Source organism: Pongo abelii, chromosome 18 (genome assembly GCF_028885655.2).
Source record: "Pongo abelii isolate AG06213 chromosome 18, NHGRI_mPonAbe1-v2.0_pri, whole genome shotgun sequence".
NCBI classification, from domain to species: Eukaryota; Metazoa; Chordata; class Mammalia; order Primates; family Hominidae; genus Pongo; species Pongo abelii.
Window position 1 is genome coordinate 86301219 of NC_072003.2, and position 12274 is coordinate 86313492.

The 12274-nt window shown below is 50.3% G+C and overlaps 1 long non-coding RNA gene across 2 annotated transcripts; it reads left to right on the forward strand.

Annotated features, from left to right (window-relative positions):
* The first annotated feature begins 7133 nt into the window (after positions 1–7133).
* On the forward strand, positions 7134–11433 carry LOC129050868 (uncharacterized). 2 transcript variants are annotated; one of them, XR_008514744.1, is made up of 3 exons: positions 7134–7233; positions 7447–7608; positions 9962–11433. It is a non-coding gene; the product is annotated as an uncharacterized LOC129050868 (long non-coding RNA). The 2 variants fall into 2 exon arrangements; XR_010137867.1 differs by having other exon boundaries at positions 10118–11433.
* Positions 11434–12274: the final 841 nt, after the last annotated feature.

Consider the following 12274-nt stretch of genomic DNA (forward strand, 5'->3'; position numbering starts at 1 on the left):
TACAGAAAGAAAACATCAGAAGGGCCCCTGAGACACTCACTCAGTGCTCTGGGGAGGGACTGGGAACTGGACTCCAGGGAAGAATTGCTTTCCATTCATTGCCCTTCTGCTCCATTGACAGTGCTGTTATGTTTAACACACCTGTAGATTGTTTTTTTTAAAAATCCTCATGCAGATGCTCAGCCTTTAAATCAACATCTGAATCTGAAACCTTGGTGCCCCCTTATAATTGTTGGTGCCCCCTCTTCATCCCCTGATGTGCCTCAAGAAAGACCATTTACTGTGAATTCCTGTGGCTCTAACAGAATCAGCCCACTGCCAATAGTGGACAGGGGATTTGGTGTATAAATACCCCAGCTCCCTCACTCATTCACTGGGATAACTCTGAGGCCAGCTCTTCACTGACCCCCAGAGGTCCCCAGTGGGACTGAACCCCAGGTGCCTGGGGCAGTGGCTGCCTATGAACTAAAGCTCTGCTGCTGTTCCCCCTTCCCTGTCCTGCCTCCCCACTCCCTTGGGGGTTTCCTTGGGTCACCTCCCAAATAAACAGCTTGCCCATGACTCCTTGTCTCTGGGTATACTTCTGAGGAGCCCAAACTAAGACCCAACAGAGGCCACCAAACTCCCAGGAATTCTGCAACAGCACAAAGCCCAGCCTGAAGAACACCGGGCTGGAAATTGATTTCCTCTAAGGCCTTTTCCAGTTCCGACCTCCTGTGCTGCAAGGCAGATTGTCTCTTTTCTGGATAGTTTCTAACTAACACCAGGATTATGGTTAAGTGCAAAGAGAAGTGTATGAGACACAGATGAGTCTCTTACATAAAATAAATGAAATAGGAGGACTTCCAGGGCCCAGCGGCCCCAGGTAAACCTGTTCTCTGGAGAACTGGATGTAGAAAGGGGGGTCCCCACATTATTGGCACCCTGAGCCCTGCAGGGGCTGCTTGGTCAGCAGCCAGGCTTAGGAGCAGGAGGCGGTAGAGTCCTAGGCATGTTGAAAGGTAAAGATGCCAACAATATTCAGACCCATAGAAGATTCCTCCTCTTTGTTGTGGGGTGAATTATGTCCCCTCAAAAAGATATGATCGTATCCTGACTCTGGGTCCTCAGAATGTGACCTAATTTGACAACAGTCTTTGCAGAGGTGATCAAGTTAAAATGAGATCAACACAGTGGCCCTGTTTAATATGGGGCCCTTTTGACTTAATCGGATCAGCATCTTCCTAGCTGTGGTGCTGAGGCAGAGGCAGGACTTGAAGAGATACACAGAAAGAATCTCCACCCTGCTCTCCTTTCTACCTTACCCCATTCCTATCTCTCCCTTTCTGTTTCTCTTCCTCCCCACCACCCATTCCCCCTCCCACCCCACCCCAATTGTATACCATGAGGATTTGAGCAGTAGAACTTCTGGAACCCTAAGAGAAGAGTCTGGAACTATGGGACACCCAGCAGAGGCTGAGGAAGAAGCCCATGCCCTGGAAGGCAGAGTGAGGAGACTCAGCAATGATGTTTTGTGGCTTCTTAGAACCCCTGGATCAAGCCTTGCCTGAAGTCAGCCCCTCCAAACTGTCCAGTTAGATAAGGTAATAATTTATTTTACTTCAGAAACCAATTCAGGGCTTGTTTTCTATCATCTGAAACTGAATGACTTCCAAGTGAAATAACATTACCTCTTAGGAAAAAATGAAATAGCCAAACAAAGGGATCGTGGTCATGTTTGATGTTTTCTTCATCCCTAGAGGCCACATCTACAGGCACTTTTAAGACCATGTCAGAGAACAATGACTCTCTCCCCACCTCATGAGGGCTTCTTTGGTCAAGGTTAAGAAGGAATCTCATGGGGATGCAAGATGGTGCAGCTGCTGTAATAACAGTCTGACGGATCCCTAAACACTTCAACCTAGTTACCCTATGACCCAGCAATTCCACTGCAAGGGATATCCCCAAGAGAAATGAAAACATATGTCCACACAAACACTTAAACACAAATGTCCACAGTAGCATTATTCATAATAGCTAAAAGGTGAAAACTACCCAAATGTCCCTCAAGATGAATGGATACACATGATGTGATCTGTCCATATAATGGAGTATTATTTGGCCATAAAAAGGAGGGAAACACTGGCATATGCTGCAACAGGGATGAGCCCGGAGGATGTGATGCTGAGCAACAGAGGCCAGTCACAAAGGACCCAATATTCTATGGTCATATATAGAAAAGATTAGATGACAGTTCATATGCTTCCATTTCTATGAAATGTTCAGAAAAGACAAGTCTGTAGAGACAGAAAGTAGACTCATGGTTGACAGGGGCTGGAGGAAAGAGGAATGGAGCTGACTACTGATGGGTACAGGGTTTCTGCTTAGGGTGATGAAAATGTTCTCAGGCTGGCTGGGCACAGAGGTTCACACCTGTAATCCTAGCACTCTGCAAGGCTGAGGCAGAAGGATTGCTTGAGCCTAGGAGTTGGATACTGGCCTGGGTGACATAGTGAGCCCTCATCTCTAAAATAAAATTTTTTAAAAAAGAAAATGTTCTAAAGCTGACTGTGGTGATGGTTGCCTACCTGAGATTATGCTAGAAACCACTGAATTGTACACATTAAATGGGTGAGTTGTACGGTATGCATGGAGGTAGCCACAGCGTCAATATGCAGTGCATGTCGATATTGTATGGAACAGAAGAGGAGCTGCAAGCCCACTTCACAGCTCAGAACCTCGAGGCTTAGTGATGTTAAGTAACTCAGACAAGGTCCCTTGGCCTGTGGCAGTGACAGGCCAGGGCTGGAGCTCAGAGTTGCCAGATGCCAGTCTAACCTGGGAGCTGGTGCCTCTGTCACCCAGGGCAGGTGTCTGGGAAGCTGAGTGCTGCATTCCCTGCGCAATCACTTGGTGACAATGTGGAATGTTACATGGATAGGGAAAAAGTCACAACATGATTTTACTCAGAAGACTTATGACTCTGAAACAACGTTTATTTCTCAGTTGAGCCTGTGCAGGGCTTTTCTTTACACAAATCAATGGCCAGAAGGTTCGGTTAAGTAAAAGCCCATTACACTTCAAATGAATACATTTTATTTTCAAGAAACTCCAAAGGACAGTAAAGCAATTCGCTCAGGTCAGACTTATTTCCATTTTATCTTCAGCATCTCAGAATTTCTTCTTTTTCTTCTTCTTCTTTTTACCCCAGATACGTCACATGGAAGAAACAGATTATAGTATTTATGGCACACGAGCCTCTGTTTATTTCTCAATGTAGTTATGGTTTAATATACCTTTACACGTCCTTGCGAAAGTTTGCTTCCCCTGGTGTCCAAATGCCTGACAAGAGAGGGACAAACTGTCTATTCAAAGCTGAGAATGTCAAAGAATGAATCATTGTCATGAGTGGGGTCCAGAACGCACAAAAGATGAACCTTCGCAAAACAGTCCCGGCCTCAATGCCACAGAGCACGTCCCAAAGACGGGGGCACTCGCTCGCTCTGGCTGTGGCTCTGGCCCTCTCTGGTCTCTCTCTCTCTCTGTTTCTCTGTCTCTCTGTTTGCCGTCTCTCTCTCTTGTCTCTGTTTCTCTCTGTGGTCTCTCTCTGTGATTCTGGAATCTCTGTCTCTTTCTGGCCTGTCTCTCTGTCTCTCTGGTCTGTCTGTCTGTCTCTCACTCTCTGATCCGCCTCTGTCTCTCTCTAGTATCTCTCTGCCCCTCTCTGGTCTCTCTCTGTCTCACTAGTCTCTGTCTCTGTCCCTCTCTCTGGTCTCTCGCTCTGTCTCTCTGATCTCTTTTTGTCTCTCTCTGTCTCTGTGTGTCTCTGTGTGTGTGTCTTTCTCTGTGTCCATCTCTCCCTGTCTCTGTCTCTCTCCATCTCTGTCTCTGTCTCTCTGTGTGTCCATCTCTCCCTGTCCCTGTCTCTGTCTCTCTCTCTCTCTGTTTTTCTGTCTCTGTTTTCTCTCGGTTTCTCTCCCTGTTTGTCTGTATCTGGTCTCTGTCTCTATCTCTCTCTCTGTGCGTCCATCTCTCCCTGTCTCTGTCTCTCTCTCTGTTTTTCTATCTCTGTTTTCTCTCAGTTTCTCTCTGTCTCTGGTCTCTCTCTTTCTCTCTCTCTCTCTGTCTCTGTCTGTGTTTCTCTGTCTCTGCCTCTCTCTCTGTGCGTCCATCTCTCCCTGTCTCTGTCTCTCTCTCTGTTTTTCTGTCTCTGTTTTCTCTCGGTTTCTCTCCCTGTTTGTCTGTATCTGGTCTCTCTCTGTCTCTGTCTCTCTCTGTCTCTGTCTCTCTCTCTCTGCCCATCTCTCCCTGTCTCTGTCTCTCTCGGTTTTTCTGTCTCTTTTTTCTCCCGGTTTCTCTCTCTGTCCCGTCTCTGTGCCCATCTCTCCCTGTCTCTGTCTCTCTCACACACACTCTCACACTCACACACTCACTCTCACACTCACACTCACACACACTGTCTCACACTCACACACTCTCTCTCTCACACTCACACACACGTAGACAACAAAGACTCTACTGTCTTAACGTGCAATGGGTTTTCCCCTAATTTCATAGAACGTTCCCATTTATTTCCTGTCCTTGGGAAAGGGAAATCTCTAAATCCTTTTGGGGTTTCTCATTAAGATCCTGACAAATGAGAGAGAAAGAAGAACTTGAAGCCCACCACATCGCCAAATATGGGATAAAAATGTGCCCTTTGCCCGCCTGCCTTCCCCGTAAGTCATGACCACAGAACTACCTAAGGGCCCCCAGGGGGCTGTTCCTCATGGCCCGTCTCACCCAGCTCCCAACAAATGCTAAATTGGCCGGTGTGACCACACAGACTTCCCGATGAAACCCAAGATGCAAACGGGTTAACCTTTAAAAACAATACCGGGCTTTCTTAAACGCAGGCCTGACCCGTCCCCACTGCTCCTGCATTGGCCATGATTGACAGGGCCCCTGGGACCCTCAGGGTGAGGCCTCTGGCAGGCCCTGGCCTTTCCTGGGGTTTAGAGGCCCCCAGCAGATTATCCGTATGGTCCAGTGGGGACCTATCTTTCAGCTTTTCCTGTCAAGAATTCTTGCCTCCTGCTTGGGACATAGCGAAGGGGGTTGACAAGCGAGACAGCCTGTCCCCCTTGCAGCCGCCTGAAAGTCACTCGTTCTGAGCCAGCCTCCATCTATCTGACAGGCACACAGAGCGCCGCCAGGCACGGCCCTCATTCTTCACCCCGAGCTCCCGCACGGTCGGTGAGGAGGCTGGAGCAGCGGGTAGGAAGCTGGCCGAGGCTCCCCCGACCCTGGGCCGCAACTGTCATCACAGATCCCTGAAAAACGAGCTCTGTAATCTTTGCCGTCAGCGGGTGCACAATTGCAGCCTTATGTTTCCTGCAGCTGTTTACCTTCCTGAGCGGCGCCCAGAGATGCACACACACTGCCCTGAAGCGGGACGTGACCTCTGGGCACCTGTGAGGTCCTGGGTGAGACTTCATGGGACACTCACGGCCATGGGGGGCAGCTCTTAGTGCCACCCTACAGATGGGGAAACCGAGGCCCGAGAGGCCGAGCAGCAGGTCAGAGTATCAGAGGCAGTGAGTAGCTTCCCTGAGACTCCAATCTAAGCAACTCAGCTCCCGATTGCAGGTTCCGTCCCAGTCTCGTGTCCCCGAAGGAGCCCCATTGCTCTCTTGAGATGTTTTCATGGCAACAACAAAGAGCATGGGGATGGCCTGACACCTGCGGAAAGGCCTGGAAGTGGACAGGCTCTCCTGCCTGTGCACGGCCTGCTGGACTCAGGTGTCTCCTTCCTCCCAGGCCCGCCAGCCGAGCTCCTGTCTTCAGTCATACACGTGCGCCTGCCACAGGGCCTTTGCACAGACTAGGTCACCTGCCTGGAGTGTGGCCAGGCTCATCCCTTTCACTCAGGTCCTCAGAGAGGCCTTCCCCACCTGCCCAGGCCAAGCCATAGCTGCCCTGCTGCCCTCACGGCCATCTCACCTTGCTGAGCTTCTCCAAGCACTAAGGACTGTTCAGTCATGTGTTTACTTCTTTATGCAGCCTTTCCTCTACTTGGTTATAAGTTTAACAAAGGGAGGAGTGTCCATATATTTCATTCACCGATGTAGACCCAGACCCTAGAACAGTGAGTAGCCACTCACTGTTCTAGGCACGGAGTAGGAGCCCAAGAGGTATTTGATGGACAAGTGGACAAATGAGGAAATGGGGATGTTTAGCCTGTGTCCCCTTTATCTTCGTGTGGTGAGCAGCTTTTGCAAAGGCTTCCCGGCTCACGACGGAGTTCCCTAACTGCCGGGCTCACCCCTCTGTCCCCCAACTCCCACCCTAAAGCCTTCTTCTACAATGTGCCTGACACCCTCACACACAGCTGATGGGCTCGAGGGAGCAGCCTGACCCAAACGGAGATCAGCATCCCCTCAACCAGGGAACTTGGACTTGGGACCAAGAGAGAGAATGCAAGCTGTGTTAGGTTGCTAGATACACATACTGCTGGGAAAATGTTTCCCAGACACAGATGACATGGGTGGAGGGGAGAGGAATCATGAAGAAAAGCATGAGGAGACTGAGAGAGAAACAAAAAAGAGAAGAAGAGAGAGAAACATAGTGAGGAAAAAGAGAAGAAGGGAGGGACAGTGGGAGGAAAAGAAACAGAATTCCTACACCTTCCTGGGGCCTTGTCGCAACCCTCTCCAAGATTCAGCTCCATCCCTGTATCCTTATAAATTCCCCAATTGTCACCTGAGCCAGAACCAGGGTGTCTGTGCTGCTTGCCAACAAGAGCCGAACTCATCCCACACCAGCCGGTCTCCCTTCTTGCGCACCCCTCACAACGTGGGTGTGCTGGGTCACGTGTAGGGAGGGAGACAAGGATGTCGTGAGGAAGACCCTGACCTCTGTGTGTGCAAGGAAACCCGCCTTGCACACATGTGTCATTCAAGATGCCTACATCATGTGGAGCCAACAGCCTGTCCATCCATCCAACATCATCTTTTGAACAGCTCCCCTGCACCGGCCTCATGCTCAGGAGCTGATGCTGAACAGATCGACACGACTCAGCCCTTGTGGTGCTCACGTTCTGTTGGTAAGAAAGTGACTTCATAAAGCTGAAAAGTAAAAGTCAATTATTATGCTGTAAGTGACAGGAGTTAAGTGGCAGGAGTGCCCAGGGGTAGGGAAGGGGTTGTAACTTTCAGTACGGCACTCAGGGCAGGTGTCACTGAAAGGTGGTGTTTGAATAGAAGTGTGAAGGAGGTGAGGGAGGGCACATTCCAGGTGGCTCTGGCAAGTGCAAAGGCCCCGGGGCAGGAACTGCCTGTGTGAGGCACTGAGCCTCAGCCGTGTGGCTGGTGGGGGGCGGGGGGTGCACGAGGGAGAGACTCAGGAAGGAACCAGGCCAGACAGGCAGCAGGGGACACATGGGGAGGCCCTCGCCCGCCATACATGTGATTTATTTTGGCCTCACAGAATCTTGGGAGGTAAAAGACGAAGAACAAAGACTCACAGAGGTCGAGTGAATTCCTGAAGGTCACACGGCTACTACGCGGGAGGTCTGAGGCTCCAACAGGCACAAAACCCCCACTGGCTCCTTCTCCTTCAACCTGAGCGAGCCCAGCCAGCAGCTAAGTCGTAAGTGATTGTTAGGAAGTGGTGGCTGTCTACAGCGGTGGCACCATTTGGCCCTCACCAGCTGTGAACCTGGGCTCCAGTTCCCCCACATCCTCACCAGCACTGGTGATTTTCCATTCCCGGATGACAGCCATCCTGGTTGGTGTGAGGTGGCATCTCCTTGTGGTTTTGATTTGCATTTTCCCCAACAACTTGTGACGGTGAGCATCTTTTCATGTGCTCGTTGGACACAAAAGGCCGCAGAGCACACGATTCCACTTCCATGAAATGTCCAGAAAAGGCAAATCCATAGCGACAGGAGGTGGATGTGGGGTTGACAGGGGCTGGGGTGAGGGGCCATGGGGAGGGACTGTGAATGGGTGGAGGGTTTCCTCTGCAGGTGGTAAAAATGTTCTGGAGTTGGCGGTGATGGTTGCCCTGCATTGTGAATGTACTAAATGCCACTGCATTGCACACTTCGAAATGGTTAAAATGGTGACTTGTATGTGAGGTGTACTTTACCAACATAAGAATAGAAGCAATGGATTGCTACGGGCTCTTTTGGAAGGGGGTTGCCTAATTATAATTTTATCATCTTCTAGCCTGCTCCTTTTTTCTAGATTTTGGCATCTGTATGAGCAGGCTTGGACTCTTGCCGGGGTTTTTAGGAATTTACCTTAAGGAGAATGTCTTGAAAAGGCCAAAGGGGCTTTCCACATGTGTCCTGGTCAGATGTCAGAGCCAGCAGGGAGAATCTGCTGATTACCAGCTTCTCTCTGCACAACAGAGCCCAGTGTGTCCACGTCGGCATCTGAGGTCACCCCCAAACTCGTCTGGCACCCAATTAAATCAACACCCAGCCCCATGTGGAAGCTCGAAGAACGTGAACTAATAACAATAAATAGCTATTTGGTTACTTTTTACAGACACATTTGGACTGCATTTCAGGCGATTTTATGGGCAAATACTATTTTGAGCGTTCCCAAATTCCCAAATTGCACGTGAAACATCCACAGGGCGAACATGAGGAGTTTTAAGCTCACAGATCTTGGACATAAATCTCAGGCTGTCCCAAGACCGAGGCAAGACTGGCGCAGCCACTGAAGTGCCCTCCTGGAAGGTTAGATGGTGCCCGGCCGACACTTGCCCTCAGGCACAAGTTGGGAAGAGGCCAGGTCTAAGACAAGGGCCCTGTGGAAAGAAAGGGCTGGAGAATAGAGGGGTGGGGAGATGGCGGGGAGGCGGTTGGGGGGGCGGCTGTGGGGTTCACCTGCTCTAGGGAACCCCCTCCCAATAGGTGGGGGCTGTTGCTGATCATAACTCTTCCCCACCGTAATTTAGAGCTGCCTTGTCCCAAGTGGGCACAGGTGGGCTTCCCACCATCACCTTCCCTCCAGATCTGCAGCCCACCTGAGCCTCATCCAGGGCTACCAGGTGCCCCTGCCTCCAGGGGCCACAGACACACGGCACTTTCTCTAGTTCCCCTTCCTGCCCTAGAATGTTGACATCACGTGCTCTCCCTCCACCTGGAAAGCTCTGCCGGCCTTTGCCCTCCCCTCCTCACCAATCAGCTTCCTCTTCCTCCAGTGCCAACTCACTGTCACCTCCCCGGGGAGGTGCCCCTGACCGCCAGGCCAGGCCAGTTCTCTGGGTGACTTGCCCCCCAACACCACAAGTGTCTCCTTCATTTGCATGATTTATTGACTATCTAATGGGGGTCCTCATGTGTCCCACTCACCATCCCCAGCACCTAAGTGGGACCTGGCTCCTGGCAGGCTCCTGGAAAATAACTCATGCCTAAGCAAAATCCTCCACCCCTGCTCCTAGCTGCCAGAGAGTCCAGGCAGACCCACATGGCAGCTGGGGAGTTGGGCTGAAGCCAGGAGGAGATGAGTCTGCAGTTTAATCCTGGGATACTCTGAATCACTCATCTATTTATCCATTTGTTCAAAACCTACTATCTGCCTAGCACTGAACCTGAAGATATGGAGATGAACAAGGCAACCTCTCAGTCTAGCTGGGAAAACTTGTATATCACACAAATGACTGTTACAAGATGACTCCCAAGGAAGTAAGTTTGTGATGAATATGGGAGGAGTCAATTCCTTATCCTAGGAATACAGAATTGATCCCAGGTCCCCCTCAGATACCAGAATCTGCAGATGCTCAAGTCCCTGTGTAGTACAGCATAGTGTTTGCATATAACCAATGCACAGCTTCCCATATACTTCAAATCATCTGTAGGTTACTTATAATACCTAATACAATGTAAATGGTAGGTGCATAGTTGTTATACTGTATTTTTGTTTGTATTATTTTTATTGTTGCACTGTTACTTGTATTGGGTTTGATTTTGGAATATTTTCAATCTGAGGTTGGTTGAAACTGCAGATGTGAAACTGTGGATGCCGTACTGCGAGGCACAGCTCTCCTGCTAGTTATCAGCTTCCTTCCTTATTGACACAATCCACACCCCATAACAGGCACCGACATTTGCTAGAGGCACTCACTTTCTCAACATGCCTCGCAGCTAAGAATGGCCCCATGGATCCAGTTCTGAACTCAAGGGGAGCTCCACAGGGGGTATCTGGGAGAGAGCTTCTTCTGGGAAAGTGCTTTCTCCTCAGTGAAGAGATTCCTGGGACAAGAGTCCCCCCTGCAACCCTGTCTTTGGGTCTTACCATGTGAGAAGGCGGGGCCTGGCATTGGAGCCTCCATTTCATAAGGTTAAAGTCAGCCCACGCAGAGGCCAAGGAACCGGAAGGCAGGAGATGCCGCCTCCTGATGACGCTGCTGAGCCACACCTGGAATCCCCCTGCCTGCAGAATCCCCCTGCCTGCAGAATCCACCTGCCTGCAGAATCCCCCTGCCTGCAAATCCGCCTGCCTGCAGAATCCCCCTGCCTGCAGAATCCCCCTGCCTGCAGAATCCGCCTGCCTGCAGAATCCGCCTGCCTGCAGACTTCTGTGGAACCACTCAAGGCCATCATTGCTTATACCACTCTCGCTCAGGCATTTTATTATTTACAGCCAGGAGCAGCTGAGCCACCACTGCAACCTTACTGTTCCATCCCATTCTCTTGGAATCTTGCCCCCAGGAATGTGGGGTTGCCAAATGAGACATTAGTGGGAATGCCAGCGGGCCAGGGGGCCTCCCGGAGAGCTGCCCATGGGCAAATCTTCTCAAAACTTCCAGGATTCTCCACAACCCTCTGGGAGTCCCCAGAGCTTCCTGGAGCTCTGCCACTTATTAGCTGCCCAGCACTGAGCAACTTAGCCGACCCACTGTGACTCAGTTTCCTCTGTAGAAAAGAGGAATAAAACACCCTAGTCTGGATGAAATAAACAAGGAAATTTGAGTGCCTGCCCTCCTTTCGTCCCTTCCAGGTCTTTTTCTTTGTGCTCACCCCACTTAGTATCCCCAGTTCTCCCTCCTCCAGACACCCAGTGACTTCACCCTCAATGCCCTTCTCAGACCCTGAACTGTCAGATCCACCAGGGAAGGGCCTGTCTCAACTGTCTTTACTCCAAGTGTGCACTTCGCAGAGGTTAGTACATATCTGACCAATGAACGGCCATCCTCTCCCAGGGAAAGAGCCTCCTCGTCTCACGCGGACTTCCCGGACACCAAAGCCCCGAAGATCTGGGGGCCGCACTGTCCAGGACAGCGCCTCAGGCTGCACACAGCTTCTGAGCACTTGAAACAAAGATACTGGAGCATAAAATACATGCTGGACACCAGATTTCAAAGGCAGAGAAAGAAAAGAATGGAAGGTATCATATGAATAATATTTACATTGATTACATATTGGTATGATATACATTGGGTTGCATAAAATGCATTGCTAAAATTAATTTCACTTGATTCTTTTTACTGGCTCACATTGGATCACTTGTGGGATGTTTCCATGCAGCGGTGCTGATGCCAGGGCCCTGCCTCCCCCGACTCCACCGCCAGCCTCACCCACCCTCCCCCAGGCTCCAGCCACACTGGCCTTGTCTCCACCTCCCCAGATCTTCCCTGACGACCCTGATTAAGGTCTTCCTCTCTCTGCCCCATTGCTCCAGTTCATCTTGTTCCCAGCATGTGTCACAATCAGAAAGTGTTAGCAGGGTTTATTTATTTATTTTCATGCCTGGCTCATTTTTAATTGGCAAAAAGCATATGTAGGCTGGGTGTGGTGGCTCACGCCCTGTAATCCCAGCACTTTGGGAGGCCAAGGCGGGCGGATCACCTGAGGTCAGGAGTTCAAGACCAGCCTGGCCAACATGGCGAAACCCCATCTCTACTAAAAATACAAAAGTTAGCGGGGCGTGGTGGTGGATGCCTGTAATCCCAACTACTCGGGAGGCTGAGGCCAGAGAACCACTTGACCCTGGGAGGTGGAGATTGCAGTGAGCTGAGATCACACCACTGCACTCCAGCCTGGGAGACAGAGCGAGACTCTGTCTCAAAAATAAAAAGAAAAAAGAAAAAAAAAAGCATATGTATTTATGGTATACAACATGATGTTTTGAAATATATAACATCTCTGTAATCCCAGCACTTTGGGAGGCCAGGCGGGTGGATCACAAGGTCAGGAGTTCAAGACCAGCCTGGCCAAGATGGTGAAACCCCGTCTTTACTAAAAATCCAAAAATTAGCTGGATGTGGTGGCAGACACCTGTAATCCCAGCTACTCCGGAAG